The 19,452-nt window shown below is 41.0% G+C and overlaps 1 protein-coding gene across 7 annotated transcripts in view; it reads right to left on the minus strand.

The window, feature by feature from the left end:
* Positions 1–19,452, minus strand: part of CHD3 (chromodomain helicase DNA binding protein 3) — a 1,560,957-nt gene that overhangs the window by 440,687 nt on the left and 1,100,818 nt on the right. The gene's annotated exons all lie outside the window — the stretch shown is intronic.

The raw sequence follows: 19,452 nt of genomic DNA on the forward strand, positions 1-19,452 counted from the left end.
CTGGCGATTAAATGTGATAAAACAAGCTTCCTTACAATCGTTCAATATAAGCATGAAGGCAACTCTCCACAGATTTCTATGGTTACCAAAGACCACTAAAATCAACATAAGGTTGCCTGGATTAGTGCAAGTTACATCACTCCGAAGAGTGTGCACCATATACGAAGCCAGCCTCCCAAAGGGGTTCAACAGCTTAAATAAATAGAGGCTCAACGTGCCATCCCTGCTATCAAAATGAGCAGGTTCCTGTTCACCCACCGTACACAAATAGTAGACAAACTTGTGGTCTTCTACAATGAATTATATATTACAAAAACAAGGGTGGCCACTACCCAGAAAGGCAAGATTTCTTTGATAACCTACCCTGACCCTGGCTATTAAAAGCATACACACAGACAAGGCCACTGGGGATGCCCAGATCCTGGTACCACTGCTTGAAAAAGTTTACAAAAATATGAAATAAACGACCACATTCTGCTCTGAATTTAATGAAGCCACCATTGTGCATCTCTACTAATACTAGCCAACGTTTTGCTACAGTTACCAAGTTGAGCTTGTGCGAAGAGATCCTCCTCTAACTATATAAACCTTCCCTCTTACATAATTTGGCAGGGGAACCGACATAAGAGAAGAAAACAGAAATTTCTCTCAATGCTGACAAGGCTATACTTATTCCATACACTTCAGAGGGTGGGTTTCAAAGAGCGCTGGGTACAACTAACCAAGCTACTATACCAATCGCTGATGGCTGTGGTCAGAAGCAATAGTTTCCTTTCAGACAGATTTGCAATCATGAGAGGAACACGACAGGGTTGTAAACCGGCAGGCCCCGAACTGCTATCAGGCTCCCCATGCCAATGGCTAGATACCCCATCAAATACCAGGGAATACTGATTGGAAACAGCTGCCTGATGCAGCTCAGAAAAACATAGACCTCCAATTGATATAAATGGCCTTGGACTTCAAGAAATGGTGTCCCACCTTCGATTGTCCCTATGGGGCCGGATAAAAACAATTAAAATGGCAAGCACCCCATTTCAACTACCTGTTCGGCATGATCCCAGTGGACATTCCAAAGCACATGATAACAAAACTCAATAAGATGATTAAGGACTATGTATGGAATGGCCAAAACCCACCTTAAACTTACCAAATTAGAAGTAGGCATGATGTCAAGGGGCCTTTATCTGTCTGACATGTCACTCTACTATATGGCACACCACCTGGCACATCCGGCCTATCTCTTCTCAAGAGCAGAGCAAAACCAGACTGGGTATCAATCAAACAGAATCATAAAGGAGAGGACAACAAAGGGCTACTATACAGGACTGCTTCATCATAGGGCTGTGCTCCTCGTCGGGCCGGCGCTGCAATGCCCGACGGGCTCCCGCGAAGGGGCTCTTTTTCGGAGATCTTTTTAAGAGACAGCCGTATGGGTGCGTGGGGGTCAGTGCAACAAGTGTAGTGAGTGGTGGTGTAGTGAGTTAAAATAGGTATGGTATTACCAGGCAATGAGTCAATTTATTCTAATGGTATACCAGCCTAAGTAAAAATATAAGTGATCCCAAAGGGATTATGATGATCCCTAGGGAGATCAGATGGTCGACATGTTTCTTGCTCTATGCCCTAATGGGTCGGTGGCAATTCATCAGGACCACGTGAGAAAGTGCTCAAAAAAATGTGGGAACTCTACTACATAATTTAGTGATGTAGCAATTGTCAATACATAGAGCAAGAAACATGTCGACCATCTGATCTCCCTAGGGATCATCATAATCCCTTTGGGATCACTTATATTTTTACTTAGGCTGGTATACCATTAGAATAAATTGACTCATTGCCTGGTAATACCATACCTATTTTAACTCACTACACCACCACTCACTACACTTGTTGCACTGACCCCCACGCACCCATACGGCTGTCTCTTAAAAAGATCTCCGAAAAAGAGCCCCTTCGCGGGAGCCCGTCGGGCATTGCAGCGCCGGCCCGACGAGGAGCACAGCCCTATGATGAAGCATGACACCTTGCTAGGTGTGTGAGGGCATTATATAGAGACTAATCGCTCTCCCCCTTTCCTTCCCAGAGGAACTGCATCCCTTGGTTTTGTTCTATATTCCTCGGAGCACGGTGCAGGACCTCTTTAAAAGCTCTTGGTTCCTCCCCCCTTTTTTTGAAATACTATACAGGACTGCCTTTTCAGTGAAAGGCATCTTAACCTGTTAATTAAAAGAAATAACACACACATCTGCATGACCATGCTTATCTCCATGAGAGCAACCCCCTCTGAAACAACAATGCAATATGGATTGGTGGCAACATGATACACTGGTAGACCAGGTATGATGAAGGCATTCTCACACTAGACCTCTCTATGTGAGGAATTTCAGCAGGGAAATCAACAAAAATGCCACTATCTTCAACAGACACACTGCATACTAAAAACATTGAGGCTATTTTCAAACTCACCCCTCGATCAGAAATCTATGAATATCTGAAAACGTTGGAGTTCATCTACAGATGTGGTATTAGGGCTGTATGGAACACTGATGGAGGAGCATCACTCTCGCCCCCGCAATCCTTTCGCATTAGAAATGGGCTGGCAGACTGGGAAAAGAATACTCTGAAGATGGTTGGATGGAACTACTAGAATCTCATGATGGGGGGTTGCATATCGCAAGACTTAAACATTGCTTTATAAACTACTGCTAAACTGGTGCTGGTCTCTGTGCAAACTACATAAGGCTAGCCTAACTAAAAATTCTGCCTGCTGGCAATGTGGGAACAAAATAGTGACAAACTACACATGGTATACTCATGTGTGTTGCTCCAAACATTCTGGCAACAAGTAATTAACTTAATGAAATACTACAAATGCATTGGACTTGCAGCAACTGTCAAATCATCCCACGAAAAAACTATATTCCAAATGCAGGATCAATTCCATATTTGAAAGGACGTGTGGTTCCCTTTTCTCTGACAATCATCATAACTTTGGAAGTCCCCAACTTCTGTTCACAATCTTCTTTGATGAGTACCCCGAACTGTCTAGCTAGCCCCTTAAGAGATGCACGGGATGAAACTAACACCTAGACTAAGGCTTCAACTTTACCCTCTCCGATTTTAGATCAGACCATTTATTGTTCTTTACCTTAAATGTTGAACCGAACTGTGCGAATGGTAAATGTAGAACAGCTTACTTACTTGTAATACTGGCACTGCATTGCAGGAATCTTCTTTGAAGTCATAAATAATGATTCCACGCTGCCTGTTTAGACCCCAGAGCACTTCTTATAGCTGCATTATTCATTTAAAGTACACACCATGTGACAGTCTATCAGAGTCTCGACTCTTTTTCGGAGAGCATGTGATGAACTTGAGTATCAGCTTCAAGTTTGAACTGCAGCATTTATTGTGCAAGACGCTGAAAATGTATGTAGATGAGAAAAAGAAAATGTAGCCTGATAGTCTTTCACTGTAGAATCAAAAAAGGATCCTTCCTCTTCAAGAGTTCAGGAAGCTTCCGTGCCCATAGTGCACCTTATTGGCGTTACCTCAAAAAGCCACTTCTTTTAAGATGGATAATGCAGTTTTATATTATTTATTTGCTTTCCAAGGCCCAGCTTTACTCCGCAGGGAATGTGGGTGACTTGTTTAGAATGTCATATGAAGATTCCTACGATGAAGTACAGGGAAAACACATAAGTAAACACAAGGAGATGATGGGCGGAGCGCTGAAACTTTTCAGACAGTCACCCCCAGTCACAGATGTGGGTTGAATCCATCCTCGTTCTTTAGCTCACTTTGCCACCCCAGGTCAGATCCAGCCATGTGCAAATCAGTCTTGACCCTGTTCCTCAAGGGGACACTCCAGCCCCAACTGCCAAGCCAGGTCTTGCCTGCACCAGAAACAAGCATACTCGGACCGGTTTTGGGGTAACAAATAAGTAACCTTTTGTTCTGCATCCTAAGACCTTCATTCATAGTCATAAAAATTAAAATAGATTGGCAAGCTAAAAAGCTTTCTTTCAATAGCGGTTGTTGGGCAACAGGAAGAGAACTGTTTGAAGAAGACCACAAATTAAGGTATATGTGAGATAATACAGGAGAACATATCAGTTATTTACTTTAACTCAGATTTCTCAGAGATTCCAGACCCATTTTAGCATTTTCCGGAGTGTTGGCATCCAAGCAATAATGTTTCGGGAATGTGTGTAGGGAGTTCCATGTAGCTGCTTTACATATGTCAGCCAGCTCTTGGTACATGACTGATCCAAGCTGTAGTATCTGCTCTCCCTCTAGTAGAGTGAGCTCTAGGTTTGCCAGGTGTTTGCTAATAGATAGTATAAGGTGATGCAAGAAACTATACATTTAGCTACCAATTATTTGGATGTGGCTAGGCCTTGTCTAAGCTGACGATTGTTAATTACAGCCGATTCATCTTTCTTATATCTCGTGTTTTATTTAGTTAGAAACAGAGAACTCTTGTTATATATAGAGTGTGTAGGGCACGTTCTGTAGGTATTGAAGGATTAAGAAATGTAGGAAGGTAATTATATGGTTAATATGAAAATCCAAAACAACTTTCAGGAGAAATGAAGGATGGGTTCTCATTACTCCTTTGTTAGAGTGGAAAATAGCATAAGGGTTTACTACAGATCGCGCCTGTAATTGGCTTAGTCCGTTAGCATAGCTGATGGATATTTGGAAGGCTATCTTCCATAACAAATGCTGCAATTTCATCTTGTGTACAGGCCTGAAAGATTAACTCATTAATTCTCGTAGTACAGTATAATCAGAGGAAACACTTTTTTAAGACCTTCCACAAAGTCTTTGATGACTGGTAGTTTCAAAAACACTAGTTGATTTAGAGATTTCTGTATGCTGTAATGGCAGCCAGATGAATGTTTACTGGTGACAATTGTAGCTTTGTTTGAGCTAAATGAAGCAATTAGGGCAAAATCGCATCATCTTGACATGTCCTGACAATTTACCAGCAGTTGTTATAAAAACGAACTCAGAGTGGTGGGCCAAGTTCTTTTCAAAGATGTTTCAGAGGATATTAATTACAGGAATTCTCCCAGATAGCTGGAAAGGGGCGATAATTAGGCCAATACATAAAAAAGGCGATGTAAAAGATCCAAAAAACTACCGCTTGATAAACTTCCTGGATATAGGCGAAAAAGTATTCTCCAAAGTAATCCTAGGTATGTTAAAGGATTGGGCATATGACAATCAGATAGTACCCCCAGAACAGGGAGGATTTAGAGAAGGACACTCGACGGTGGACCATTGTTTTGCTCTCTGGGCCATAGCGCGGAAGTCGATAGAACAGAGGGGTAATTTATTCTGCTGCTTTGTGGACTTCCGCTCGCCTTTTGATCTTGTGGACAGAGAGCAGTTGTGGACAACCCTGATAGGATATAAAATACAGGATGACCTTTTGGCCCTGATCCAAGCCTTACACATTGAAAATTGGGCCCAGATAATTTTGGATAAGGAGGGAGGTCTGTCAGGGAGGATACAAATTGGAAATGGATTGAGGCAGGGGTGTGTACAAAAATTAAGAGAGGTTAGAGGGGCTAGCCCGAAACTGGGAGGGAATCATGTACCCTGTTTATTATATGCAGATGACCTGGTGATTATGGACCAGACGGAGATAGGTCTCCAGAGAAAATTAAATAGGTTCAAAGAGTACTGTGTGAATAAAAAACTAGTAGTGAATATGGAGAAGACAAAAATGTTATGCTTTGGGAAGAATAAAACAAAGTTTCTATGGAATCTTGGTATAGAACGCCTCGAGAGAGTTATGGAGTATAGATATTTAGGAATATGGTTTACGAGTAATCTAAAATGGAAGACTCATCTGGAAGCGCTAAAAATGCGGGCAGCGGCCTCTGTGAAGGGCCTAAAAAGATTTAATAGCGTTTATGGTGAGATGTCGGATAGGCCGGTTATAAAGGCCTATATAGCAATGGTTCCGCCACAATTCCTGTATGGGATAGAAGTACTATACTTAAGCGGAAAACCCAGCTGGGATAAAGAAGAGGGAAATATCCTAAAAAGCTTGTTCTCGCTGCCAAAATCATCGATGGTACAAGCAGCAAGGCTTGAGCTGGGAATTACCTCTTGGGCCATAACAGCCTGTATGGCACTAATACGCTTCTGGCAGCGCTTAGGGGCAGAGGAGTCTCATAAAGTTTCCCAGTGGTGTAAAGCTGAAATTGCCACGAGTGAGCTGTCCTGGGCAAACGAGGCAAAAACCGCAATAAAGGAAGCGTATGGAATACTAGGTTTAACGCTGGATCCGCAGCTAGGCTATCCCCGAATAGATAAGAAAGAACTCAGGTCATTGGGCTTTGACACGTCATGTATACATGACCGGGAGTATCTCTCACGAAAAACTTCAGTATCCCATATGACCTTGGCTTGGGAAAAGGATAATCATTATCCTTATATAGATAGGTTACCAAGTCACTATTTACGACGTGAGGTGCTAAAAGTGCGAATGGGGATAAATCCCTGTTATATGAATAATGGGGTGAAAAATCTTATGATAGATCATAGTGGGAAATGCACTTGCACTTTGGGGACACTCTGTGATATTGTACATATTTTATTGGATTGTATGAAATTTTTAGATTTACGAAAGGAGATTCTACACCCAATATTGATAAAATACAGAATAATGAGTAGGACGCAAGCTGTTGAACTTTTAATGGAAATGAGGAATTTAGACATAGCTTGCGCCATGGGGAAATTTATGTGTAAGGTCAAAGTGATTCTTAAGGGCTCAGAGTAACCTTTGTATGGGTATGTTAACATTGTTATGAGATGGCGCAACTAAAAGACATCAGCCCTGTATTTGAGCTATCGGAAATATTGGATGTAAAGGTACAAACGTATGAATCACCCAGTTTTATTAATTTTAGAATATTTTGTCAATTAAAAAAAAAACAAAAAAAAACAGGATATGGATTATTTTAGTTATGTTGAATATGTGATATATTTTATATATGTATTTTAACAGATGAAATAGATGTAATGTACACTTTTATGGTCGTAACAAACTAAATAAAGTTAAACTGACTGACTGACTGACTGACATGTCATAGGATTGTGTCCTTTTCTTGAAAACAAATACACTATATATAACCTTGTTTCAATTCTTTCAAGAGTTCCGTACAGTCTGGTGGGAGATTTAGGTGGCCCCACTGACTGACTTCAGGAATATGCGCCAAATCCTGTTATGTAAGCACTGGGTGTTAGATTTGACCCTGAAGTCTTGTTGGTACGTCAGGTTTGTTCTGTGGACTCTTGTGTGGTTTTATGGACATCTGAAATAAATCCGGTTACCACCACACTCTCAGTCAATCGGGTGCTATTAGTTTCATTTTAGAAATAATAGTTACATTAAAAGTTCAATATCACAGGTTAAAAAAAATGTCAAGAAAATGGTATTGCCCATTTGATCAAAAGGACATTTACCCAAAATTGCACCCCTAACCCCCTCATCTCCTCTCCGTCGCATTGTCACTTAAAGTGTCATTCCCAACGCTAGCCCAGTTTCCTTTCTTCCTTATCTTTGCTTCCCCCCTCCTATATCTCCAAATGTGATCACCCCTCCCCTTTACAACCCTCCCCCCAACCTCACTCCCATCCCTTCCTCTCCCCCCATCCCCCGGTCACGCAGGCCCTCAGTACAAGGACCCCCTCTTTCACCCTGATGACAGCGGAGGAGACCACTGACAACGCTGGATAGTACAGCACACCCCACCGCCCCTTTTTTACTCACCTCAGTCTGCGCCCATTTTGGCAGTGACTTATGCCTACATCAACGATGGAGGACATGGCAGTACTGGTTGCTCTCCATCATCAACCATACCCCCTCCCCGCCTACTAGTCCCACCACACACCTCGCTCACACACCCCATACGTACACGAAAGTACACAGCTCCAAATATATCACCACTACCCTAGCACCTTCGCTACACCATACACAAGTCTGTCTTCCCAGAAATAAACTCCCCCTGTCCCTTAGACTGTGAACAGGTGTCATCTAGGATGTCCTCGATGGCGACATGGGGAAGCAGACCCTTTATCAGAGGCACATCCACTGGATACCTGGTAATCCATCACCTGTAGATAGATGCTTAGACACCCGGACCACACACCCTCTCCTCTGTGGTCATTAATGCTGCCTGGGATTGTGTGTAGGCGGGCACCAACCCAAGGTACACCCAGCTCATTCCCCATATATCCACTCCTTTCCCCAGTTCAGGCAGGTACCTATTTTCCCCCATCTTTCCCCCCAACCTCAAACCCTCCCCACCCCCTACCTTTATCTTTTATCGTTAAATATGATCCATGCTATTATTGTATATGGTTATTGTATCTGTGTGGAGGATGAAGATTAATCATGCTTTGTAACCCTACTACTCCTTAATAAAGAATTGCAACACAAAAAAGGACATTTAGTAGAATTCCCTCTTATTGTAATTTGACACAAAGTCTTGGCATTTTTTGATTCTGCTGTTGCTAATAGGTCTAACAAAGGTTTGTGAGATTCTTCATAGTATTTGGGGGATTGCCATTTTTCATGGAATGTGTACTGCTGTTGGGTTCAGTTTGTTGAATAAAGCCCAATTCCATATCGACTGAGCTACGATTGAAAGAGGTCTCGATCTGGTGCCACCCTGGCTGTTTAAACAATGCATGGTGGTGGTGTATCTGAAAGGTTGATGATGCCTTCAAAGATGGGGTAAAGCTTTGAGAGCTACATGAACCACTCTGAGTTCAAGGTAGAGTACATGGTACAAGGTTTCCATCTTTGTCCATTGTCCCTGAAGAACAAGTTACTTACCTTCGATAACGATATATCTGTAACAGACATATATCAGTTTTGGATTCCTTACCTTAGAATTACCCCCAGGCATCAGACTGGATCCGGAGAATTTTTTCCTTAGCAGCACCTCTGCGCGTCGGTAGGTGGTGTTGGTTGACTCTGCATTCGTCGTTGGCATCGTGATCACTGGAATGACGTTGCAGTATCTACTTACACGCCTCCCCTGCGCGCTGACGTCAGTTCTTTACACGACATTCCACGCCAGAAGCGCAGAGCCATGCACAACACTGACCACTGGTGCACTAAAACTAGGGCCCTGAAAGGGAGTCCCTTACCCTAGAAGTCAGTTTGCAGAATACGGAGGATGGATGGGGCGGTGAGGAAACCATAACCAATATATGTCTCTTATAGATATATCATTACCGAAGGTAAGTAACTTGTTCATCTGAAAGAGACAATTAGTTTAGGATTCCTCACCTTAGAATAGATACCCCAGCAATACCAACCCAGGAGGTGGGTCTGCAAACTAAATTCACAACAAAAAGTCCTGGAGAACTGAATGGCCAAAGAAGCCGTCCCTCCGGACTTGGCTGTCCAGGCTGTAGTGTTTAGTAAACGTGTGCAATGAAGCCCACGTGGCTGCCTGGCAGATGTCATGAAGAGGGACTCTACGTCCCAAAACAGTAGTGGCTGCCATCGCCCTGGTGGAATGGGCACACAGCCCCACTGGAGGTTCCTTCTTTGCCATGGAATAACAGATTTTGATGCAAAGAACGACCTATCGAGAGATGGTTCGCTTTTGCATGGCCCGACCTTTCTTAGCACCCACATAGCCAACAAAGAGCTGGTCATCCACCAGGAATTGCTTTGTGCCAGCCAAATAAAATGAAAGCGCATGTTTTGGATCCAGACAGTGGAGCCTCTCCTCCTCTTTAGAAGTCTGCGGGTGTGGCAAAAAGGTGGGCAAAGTGATGGTCTGTCCTATGTGGAAAGAGGTAACCACTTTGGGAAGGAAAGAACGCCCAGTGCGAAAGACGAATTGTCCGGATGAACAGCCAGGAAAGGAGGTTTTGAAGAAAGAGCCTGCTGTCCACTCACTCAGCGAGTAGAGGTGATGACAACCAAAAAGGCAGTTTTAAGTGTCAAAAGCCTGAAAGGACAGTTATGTAGCGGCTCGAAAGAAGCGCACATAAGGTAGGTTAGAACCAGGTTCAAGTCCCACTGGGGCATTACGAAAGGAATGCGAGGAAACAAGTGAGTAATGCCCTTAAGGAAGCAATTTACAATAGGGGACTTGAAAAGAGAAGGCTGATCAGGGAGCCGAAGAAAGGCCGAATGGCCAAAAGATAGCTTTTTAGAGTGCCCGGTGCAGAGGCCTGCTGGGCCAAAGAAAGAATGAAGAGGAGAACCTCTGAAGGGGGCAGAAAGGAGATCCACAGCCTTTGCTGCGCACCATGCCACAAATTTGTACCATCTACAGGCGTATACCGTTTTGGTGGAAGGTCGCCTGGTTGCCAAGATAATGTTACAGACTTTGGGAGGAAGGTCAAAAGCTGTCAACTGTCGCTGCTCAATCTACACGCAAGGAGGTGGAGGCTGGACAGGTTCAGGTGAAGGACCGTCCCCTGCTGCTGAGACAGAAGATCCTCCTGAAGAGGCAGTCTGCTCAGAGGATCGATGGCCATGTGCAGAAACTCGGGATACCAGTTTCTTCATGCCCAATCTGTGGCCACATGAATGACTTGTTGTGCTTGATCTTCTTCAGCACTCTGGGCATAAGTGGTGTAGGCGGAAAGGGGTATAGAAGACCGAAACTCCACTCGCGACAAATAGAGTCACCTAGCGAGTGCAAATCTTGTATTTTCAGTGATATGACCACCGAAGGCCCTGATTTTATTTTAAAAACAGAGCTTTGGACTATACCATTTCCTGCTGAAAGGCAATATTTCTCTCCATGTGTTCCTATAACTCACGTGTCACGCAGTTTTGTGCTTACTTTCCCTCTATGTCAAAAAATAGTAGATGTTTCAGCACCCAGGCTAACGTGCTGCATAGCGAAATACTTATAAGGTCCCAAAGGCGAGACCGATTGCATTGCAAATGCTTGTTCTTAACAGGATTGATGTTCATTTCCTGAGTATAGATAGTTGATGCTTTGCAGTTGATTTTAGCAGAACTGGAGGTGAAGGGGTCTTGAAACCTAGAAAGTGCCTAAAAAACTGAACACCCATGTGTCGCTTGTAATTAAAGTCCACTTGGCCATATGCAAATATACTGCTCCTCCCACTGAAGTGGGTAACAGAGGTGGAGATATTAGGATGTCATTCTCTTGGGTCAGAAGATTGTCTGCCCCTAGAGGGAGGAGACTTTACCAAGGTTGTTTTTGGCTTTAAGAAGCCCCTCTGGTAAGGGCACCTTTGACTTTCAGAATACTGTTGTCATTGCAGTTGCTGCAGAAAACACTAGTGTCTCTGGTTCACGTTTAATTTTTATCATTACTTCTTTAATATGCTGTTCAAACAGAGATAATCTTGAAAAGAGTAGATTCATGATTTTTAATAGTGCTCCAGGTTTTAGGTTTGTGAATAATAGCCATGATAATTTTCGAATGGATATTCCATGGCATTCAGTAGTTGCCAACTCAGTTGAATCAACTGCAGCACTAATGATCTGGTTAGCTACCAGAGAGTTCTCTTGTAGTATTTCAGTGGAATCCTGTTGACAGGGTTTCAATAAGTGTTCTATGAAGGAATGCATGCATTCATATATGTCCCTTTGTTAGAAACCCAGGACAGATTATCATTTTATTATGTGTGGCACCTGTTCCACAACATTCTGCCCCACAGCATCTTTGCGCTTGCTTTCATACTCTGGTGGAGGTGTGGTTTTCGGGGCGGAAGCATGCCTTTTTCTCACTGAGCAAAACATACCCAGGCGTTCACAGTTAGGGTCAAAACACAGTTAACACTTCTGCAAACAAACCATTGATGATTGAAGAACTTTGTGATCTTAACCTAGTGCTTCTGTATTTCCTGAGGAGAATATAATATATGGCCTTTTGCCAAAACCAATGTTTTTGTATCATATTCACTGTCTCACGTTTGTCTTGGTTATTGTATGTCACTTGGGTTCAATATAGACTTCACACTGGTTTTGGTTCATTATTTTTCCCTCATTTTTTGCATTTTCCAATCTACAATAAATAATCTTGGAATGTCTGAAAACATCTAGAGTATGCTTTTCTTCACTTGATTGAATCTCAAAAGTTATTTTGCTGTATTAATGAAAAATTTATTAATTTGTTGTATGTGAACACCTGTGTAAGTTTTGCTTAGATACCCGGGTTTTTATGGACATTTGGGTTGCTCTTGTTTCATTATAATATATTTTTCTCACTGAGGTCACTATCATAGAGTCTGGTTTGGGTTCTGATCTCAAGAAGCTAGGGTAGGGTCATGATGTGGTTTATAAGCAACCTTCGTGTTGTTGCTTTGACTGCTGTAGGGGTAAGGAATTTGTCTTCTGCTATATCCAGCAGTCTATAGGTCAAAGACAAATGAGGCTAATTAAAAGCTACCCTCATTTGCAAAGTTTCTCATATCATGGAAACAGTTGGCTGTGGGGCCTCTACAGGAGTGTTTAATTTAGTCTAACCCCTGGCTAAGACCGCATGGAAGTTGGAAATGTCATTTACCAGAGAGGTGACTGATGGAGATGCAGCCCGTGAAGTCGGGGTATAGGACATAGTACCATCTGATGTTGTTGAAGGTGATCTGGATCTTGATGGAGATCTGAAACACTTTTTCTTTTCAGTAGATTTATAAAGCGAAAGTGGTGATCATGGAGGAGCTATATTTTCTTTTTCTTAGCGGAGCCATTGAAGCATGTCTCAACACCAATCACGGTAAAATATGTAAAGGTTGTAAGGGTTTCTGTAGAGGATCCTCAGATGGTGTTATTGGCTGTAGTGGCCTGAGTGGTACTGGATGCGGAGCTCGAGACATTGGTTGAGCTGCAGAAGGAGAAGGCTTGGACAAATTCTCTACTCATTTTAAAGGGGTGGTGTTTAAAGAAGATGTTGAACATCTTGATGATTCCACATTCTGTTATTCTAGGGATGAACGCTGCAGATAACATAAAAATTGAGAGGACTCCAAAGAGACAATGAACAAAGATTGTGTGCCCAACATGGCTTGGGGTATATATATAAACTTCATGACATCTAAGAAGATGGACTATAAATTCTATGATCTTTTTTCTTTGACCGCAAAATTATCATTATCGAGTGGTGGCAGCCTTCAACTTCATAGATGGTGATTTTGATGTTGATAGAGTAAGGGATGCTGTCATTGATGAAAGCGGCACAATGAAGAGTATATTCCTAGGCAATCACAATAGGTATAGGTATCAGCCACTAGGTCAAATGATATAGAACTGAAAACATTAGAAAGACTTTAAATAAGAACCAGTGTACCATACAATAGCGAAGATTAAAACATTTTTTTTATTTATTGTTGTTAGTGTAAAATCGTGTTTTATGTTTGAATTAACATAAAACTAAAACACAATACAATTTCTAAAAAATATACACAGATTTTATAAAAGGACAGAACTTTAACAAAATATAAATTAGAATGCAAATACAATGACATAAAAAAGGTTATTCAATAAACACAAGCTAAAATGATGAGGATAAACCATAATGTGAACATTCAAGATATAGGGAGTTGCGGCAATGGATTATCTTCGACGCGCGTTTCGGCGCATTAGCGCCTTCGTCAGGAAAGCCACACAATGTTTCCTGAAAATCAAAGGTACACTGGCTTAGAATATAGAACGGTTTGATTATATAGATAACATAGTTGCCAAAGTATTTGGCTATAGGGTTAAAATTAGCTCTTCCGCATTCATCAATTACATACTAAAGTAGGTATGGAAGATGGGCCACGTAGTAGGGGATAGATGATAATAGTGACTAGGTACAGTGGTGAAAAGTGCTTTGAACAGAATGTCCAAGGTGAACAAAGTGAATTGAACATAATAATAATGATAGAGTTCTAGTAAGAATAACGATAGATGGGCCTGTTTAGTGACAGATTGTCCGAAATTCCCAAGAGAAGGTAATGATCACCATTTGTGGAAGGGGTGATAGACACAAGATGAACAACAAGGTCGAAAGAGGAAACTTACTCGTAAAAAACGATGAGAGTGAGAAGGTCGAGAAATGTTGAGATCTAGTGTTTGCTGATAAAGTAGTCACTAGGGAATAGGTAAAAAGAAGCGGAGTTATTCGAGTTAGCCGCTGGTGAGATAATAACTAGGTTTTTTAGTGAGATAATATCGATAAGTTACCTTCTAACTGATACTTTTAACAGCTCGGATTCTGTGGTAGCTAGGATGTATTCAACAAGCAACTGATGAAGCAGCAATTACATCGATGATTTCTACGGAGATATAGTTATAGACGTTTTTATAATTTGGCATATTGATAACATTGTATGTGTGATATAACGGTTAGAGAATAGAAAAAAAGGGGGATTAGTGCCTACCCGGTTAAATGCGGAGACGAGGGTAGCAAACAGGTTGCGATATATTATATTGATTTCTTTGATATGTTAAGGTATATATCTTCCTTTTTGACCTTTTTCCTTCTTTCTTATTTTCTTTCTTTGCTCCAGAAGGTCTAAGTAATGAAGTATAGGCGGATAGATTACATGAAACTTTTAGTATTTAGCAAGAAAAGCCAAAGTAATTTAGTCTAGCGATATATCTAATGTTATAAATATGTCTTTGGTGATATAATTATACATTGTCAAACCTCCCTGGTGGCAGCAAACAAAACTACTTAAACAAGGCGGTGTTATTTCTTTTTTTGAAACCGTTTCCCTTAAACTGGTTGTGAGAAGATACTCGTGACAAGTATGGAGAGGCTTTGATATTATTACCTGGCGGTGATGTTTCTAATATATAGGTGTCCCTGGCATGCAGACAGAAAACTAATAGGTTCCTCAACGCTTACCAACGGATGCAGGACCTTCAGTTCTAATTTATATTTATTTCTAACGGCATGAATAACAGCGGAAAGGTTCTGCAGATGCTTACCTATAGATAAAAGATCCTCGTAGGAGGTGGGACGTGCCTCACTGTCTTCTTCGCTGCTTTCGAAAGGTTTCGGCCATTGATGTCGGAAGGACTAAGGGTAGGGTTTTAACCAATAGGGCAGTACGTCACGTACGTGGCGGGTGTGCTAGTATAGTTGCGTCCGAAACGGACGCAAAAATACATAAAGACCTCGATCTGCATGTTACACGTCACGGAATACGTGAGTTTTTACGTAAATGCGTGAATATTTACTTTTATTCAATAAAACTTTATTTACTGAAAATACGTTATCTGCGTATATTAATAGTGATATCTTGTAGTTAGATAGATACATGAAGATTTGGATATGGAGGGAGTGTGTATAACGCATAAAAGTAAACGTGAATTTGTTTTCTCTACTTTTCTTTGAAAACCATAAATCTTTATTTGTTTGACAGTGTGTTCTATCTACACTTCGGCCGGAATTTTATGTAGTTAGATGATACATAAAGTATGTAATTTTAATATGTATCTGGAGACTATATAATGGAAGAATGGATACGATGAAACTTTATGTTTCGTAGTTTATGGTTTCTGAAATCCGACAGTGATGTTGTATATTCAGTGGATACTTTAAATTTAGCATTTTAATTTCTGGTTAGAGACTCTATAGTATAGGTAGGGAGGGATGATTACTAACTTATGTTATTGATGGAAAGTGGTATATGTAGTATATATAGGTATATAGGTATAACGAGTGGGGCATTAACTTTATACAAAAATAGAGATGATCTTCAATGTATAATTAGGGGGACTGAAGAGGTAAATAGACGATATGGAAAATAACCCTATCCAATGGCATTTTCCCATGGCAGTTCGTTGTTAAGGCCGCATTGGAATGTGTTCAGGACAAAAATCCAGAAAACTTCCCTTTTCTTGCGTACCTTTTCGCCACCACTGTTCTCCGGAATGTGAATTTTTTCTAAAATTCTCCATTTGATTTCTTCTGGTTTGTGTCCTGCATCCAAGTAATGTTTAACCAGAGGTGCAGACAATTTTTCATTACGGATGGCAGAGCGATGTTCAGCTATGCGGATGTGGGCTGCTCTAGATGTTTCGCCGACATAGCCCAGATTACATGGGCACAGAATGAGATAAATCACATTCTGTGTCTTGCAATTCCATAGTTGAGATGCTTGGATCTTGTAGTTATTATGCATTAAGGTTTCACCTTCTGAAACCTGGGCGCATGATTTACATGCGGAGCATCTCACGGTGCCTTTAACTGGTTTCTTGCCATCAATGGTTTTTTGGATGAAAGGAGTGTCTGATTTAAACCTAGAGTGCACGATCATGTCCTTAAGATTTTTATTTCTTCGGTGTGCAAATAAAGGTTTGGCAATCTTGTTATCTGTTTCAGGGTGGCTATTTAGAATGTGCCAGTTGGCATTTATTATTTGCTTCACGGTGGCATTTAGAGTGGAGTGTCTGGTGATACAGACTAGTTGATCTTTCTTTTTGCTTGTGTTATTTGTGAGCAAATGGTCTCTATCAAAAAAACGTGCTCGTTTATAGGATTCTCTGATCAGTCTCCGCGGGTAACCACGGAGTAGGAATTTTTCTTTCATTTTTTCTGCTTGGGTGTCATAATCCGCCAGGTTGGTACAATTGCGGCGTACTCTGAGGAATTGTGAAAATGGGATGCTATCTTTTTGGGACCGTGGATGGAAACTGTTAAAATGAAGAAGAGTATTTTTTGCTGTTGGTTTGGTAAATAACTCAACTTCCAATTTACCAGATTTATGTTTTATTAGAATGTCCAAAAATTCAACCTGTTGTGTACTAGTGTGGGCTGTGAATTTGAGGTTTGGGTCTGTTAGATTTATCCACAACAAAAATTCCCCAAGAGTAGCTTCCCCATCGGTCCAGATCAAAAAGATGTCATCAATGTATCTGGACCAATGGGAAACAGACTCGAAAAATGGAGCCACTTCATTGTAAATATATTTCTTCTCGAACAGGGCCATATAGATGTTAGCTATTGTGGGAGCAACAGAAGCTCCCATACTTACTCCTTTGGTTTGGTGATATAGTTGTTGATCGAATTCAAATACATTTTCTGTAAGGACTGTCTGTAAGCATTTTGTGAAAAATGGCTTAGAGCAAGGGATGTTGTATTCATCAATAAACCAGAGAACCGATTCCAAAGCCTCTTTTTGGGGGATATTACTATATAAGGATTCTACATCCAAGGTTACTAGAATGTCAGTAGCTGGATTAAAATGGAGGTCCTCTACTTTATTGATAATATCACGTGTGTCTTGCACAAAAGAAGGGGTTTGGCAAACAAATGGTCTGATTTTGTGATCTAGGAATTTTGATATTGGTTCAGTGACCGAACCAATAGTGGACACAATAGGTCTGTATGGGGGGTCTTGGATGTTTTTATGTGTTTTCGGGACCCCGTAGATGCAAGGAGTTTTTTTGTTTGAGGAGTTTAGAAATTCGAATTCTTTTTTGCTAATGTGGCCAGCCTCTAGGGCGGCCCTTGTGTATGTTAATATTTCTTGGCTTACTTTGGTCATAGGATTAGATGTTATTTTTGTGTAAAATTTGTGATCATTAAGCATGGCTTGCATCTTTGATTTGTAATTGTCAGTGTCAGTGATCACAATTCCTCCCCCTTTGTCGCAACTTTTTACAACAATATCTTTATTATTTGCTAATGCCTTTAGAGAAAGGAATTCTTCTTTATTCAAGTTGTATAGTGGTTTAGGGATGAAGCGAGTAGCCTGATCTAGGCGTTTTAAAACCACATGTTCAAAAATTGCGACCTCAGGGCCAACTTGGTCTAAAGATGGGAGAAAGGTGGAGGGTAGTGATAATTCTTGTACGGTATTTAAGTATTCTGAGGGGCCTTTTTCTTCATCAAAGAACTTCTTCAATCTCACTTTTCGAAAGAATGAAAATATGTCTTTATAGAGTTCAAATTTGTTGACAGAAGCGTGGGGAACAAAGGAAAGTCCCTTAGATAATACCGTATTGGTTATAGGATCTAACGTGTGTGATGATAAGTTGAAGATGGGGATGGTTTCTTTTATCTCCAGTATTGTTTGTTGCGAGTCTCTAGAAATGGTTGAGGGTCTGCTTGGTGATGATAATTCTGATATGTCTCTCTGGACTGTGGTTGAAATCTGACTCTCTGGCGTCCCCTGTTGTTCCCGCGTTGTCCTAAAAAAGGCTTGCGTGTAGTTTGATTAGAGGGATTGTACCTGCCATCTGACTCATAATAGTTTGAGTTGTTTTCTCCTTCTGAGTCAGTCGTATCGGAGAAAGTCCTGACTTTTTGACTTTTAGAGGTATTCTCATTTATATATTGATTGGATTTATAGAAATGCTCTCCAAGATATGGGTAGGTTCTCTCTATAGAGTAAAACCGTTTATCTTTTGTTAATTTCTCTGTTTTGCGTTTATTTAAATACTCGGCAAAAGATGCTAGCTAGAAGATGAAAGCGGCATCTTCATTAATGTTGAATGATGTCTATGTTTCGACATTGAGCGGCAAGTGTTTCTCAAAGGCTATCTCTCTTGTTGCTCATGATGTTGTTTGAGAGTTTTTGAGCCTTCATGCGGCAATGAACAAGTAGGAGCAGAGGCATTCGAAATCAACACCTTTGACATAGAGCTGAAATGATATTAGGAATGGTGTCATCAATGTTCTACCAATTACTTTCTTTCTTTATATCTCCCCTTCTTTGGGAGACTTTTTCAGGAATAGGCTGTTTCTTGGAGGAGGCGTGAGAAGATGATCTCTCCAGGCTTCCTTTTTTCTTCTGTTCTTCCTATGTTCTCATGTCTTCCATGTGACCCCTCAGCCTTATACCCTCTTCTTTCTGTCACATGATGGCCACTTCTCAAAGAGAAAAGGCACATTTTGTGGAGCAAATCTGTCGAGAATTAGCAAAACACTTGACAGAATAGGTTTAAAGACATTGTGTGAAACGGTAAAAGCTAAGATTTTTCTTAATTCCTTTAGTCTAAATAGAGATGTGAAACATCATATTTGCTCTTAAGGTCCTACTCACATGAGCCGGAAAATAGAACTGGCTCTCTGATGTAACTAGCATGGTGTGCACTATGTGTAGAGGAACCTCCTTGATTCTTGAAGAGACAAGATCCCTTTTCGCAATTTACAATGAAAGTCTATGAGGCAGCATTTTCTTTTTCTTCTTTTCATACATTTTGACCACCCTGCACATTAAAAGCTGCAATGCAGGCTTGGACATTATATTCAGACTTATTGTACACTATCAGAAAAAGAACATGAGCCTCTGGCAAGGTGTCACAGGATGTGGCTTATCGTAAAGACAGATGGGCATTAAAACCCTGGGTGAAGTTTAAATGAACAAAATATATATAGAAAGTGCTCCGGGGTCCAAGCAGGCAGCGCATAATAATTCCTTTGGTTATGACTTTCAATGAAGATCTTACAATACCTCCCCTCATCAGTTGTCTGGTCTCAAGAC

This window comes from Triturus cristatus, chromosome 12 (genome assembly GCF_964204655.1).
Source record: "Triturus cristatus chromosome 12, aTriCri1.1, whole genome shotgun sequence".
Lineage (NCBI taxonomy): Eukaryota > Metazoa > Chordata > Amphibia > Caudata > Salamandridae > Triturus > Triturus cristatus.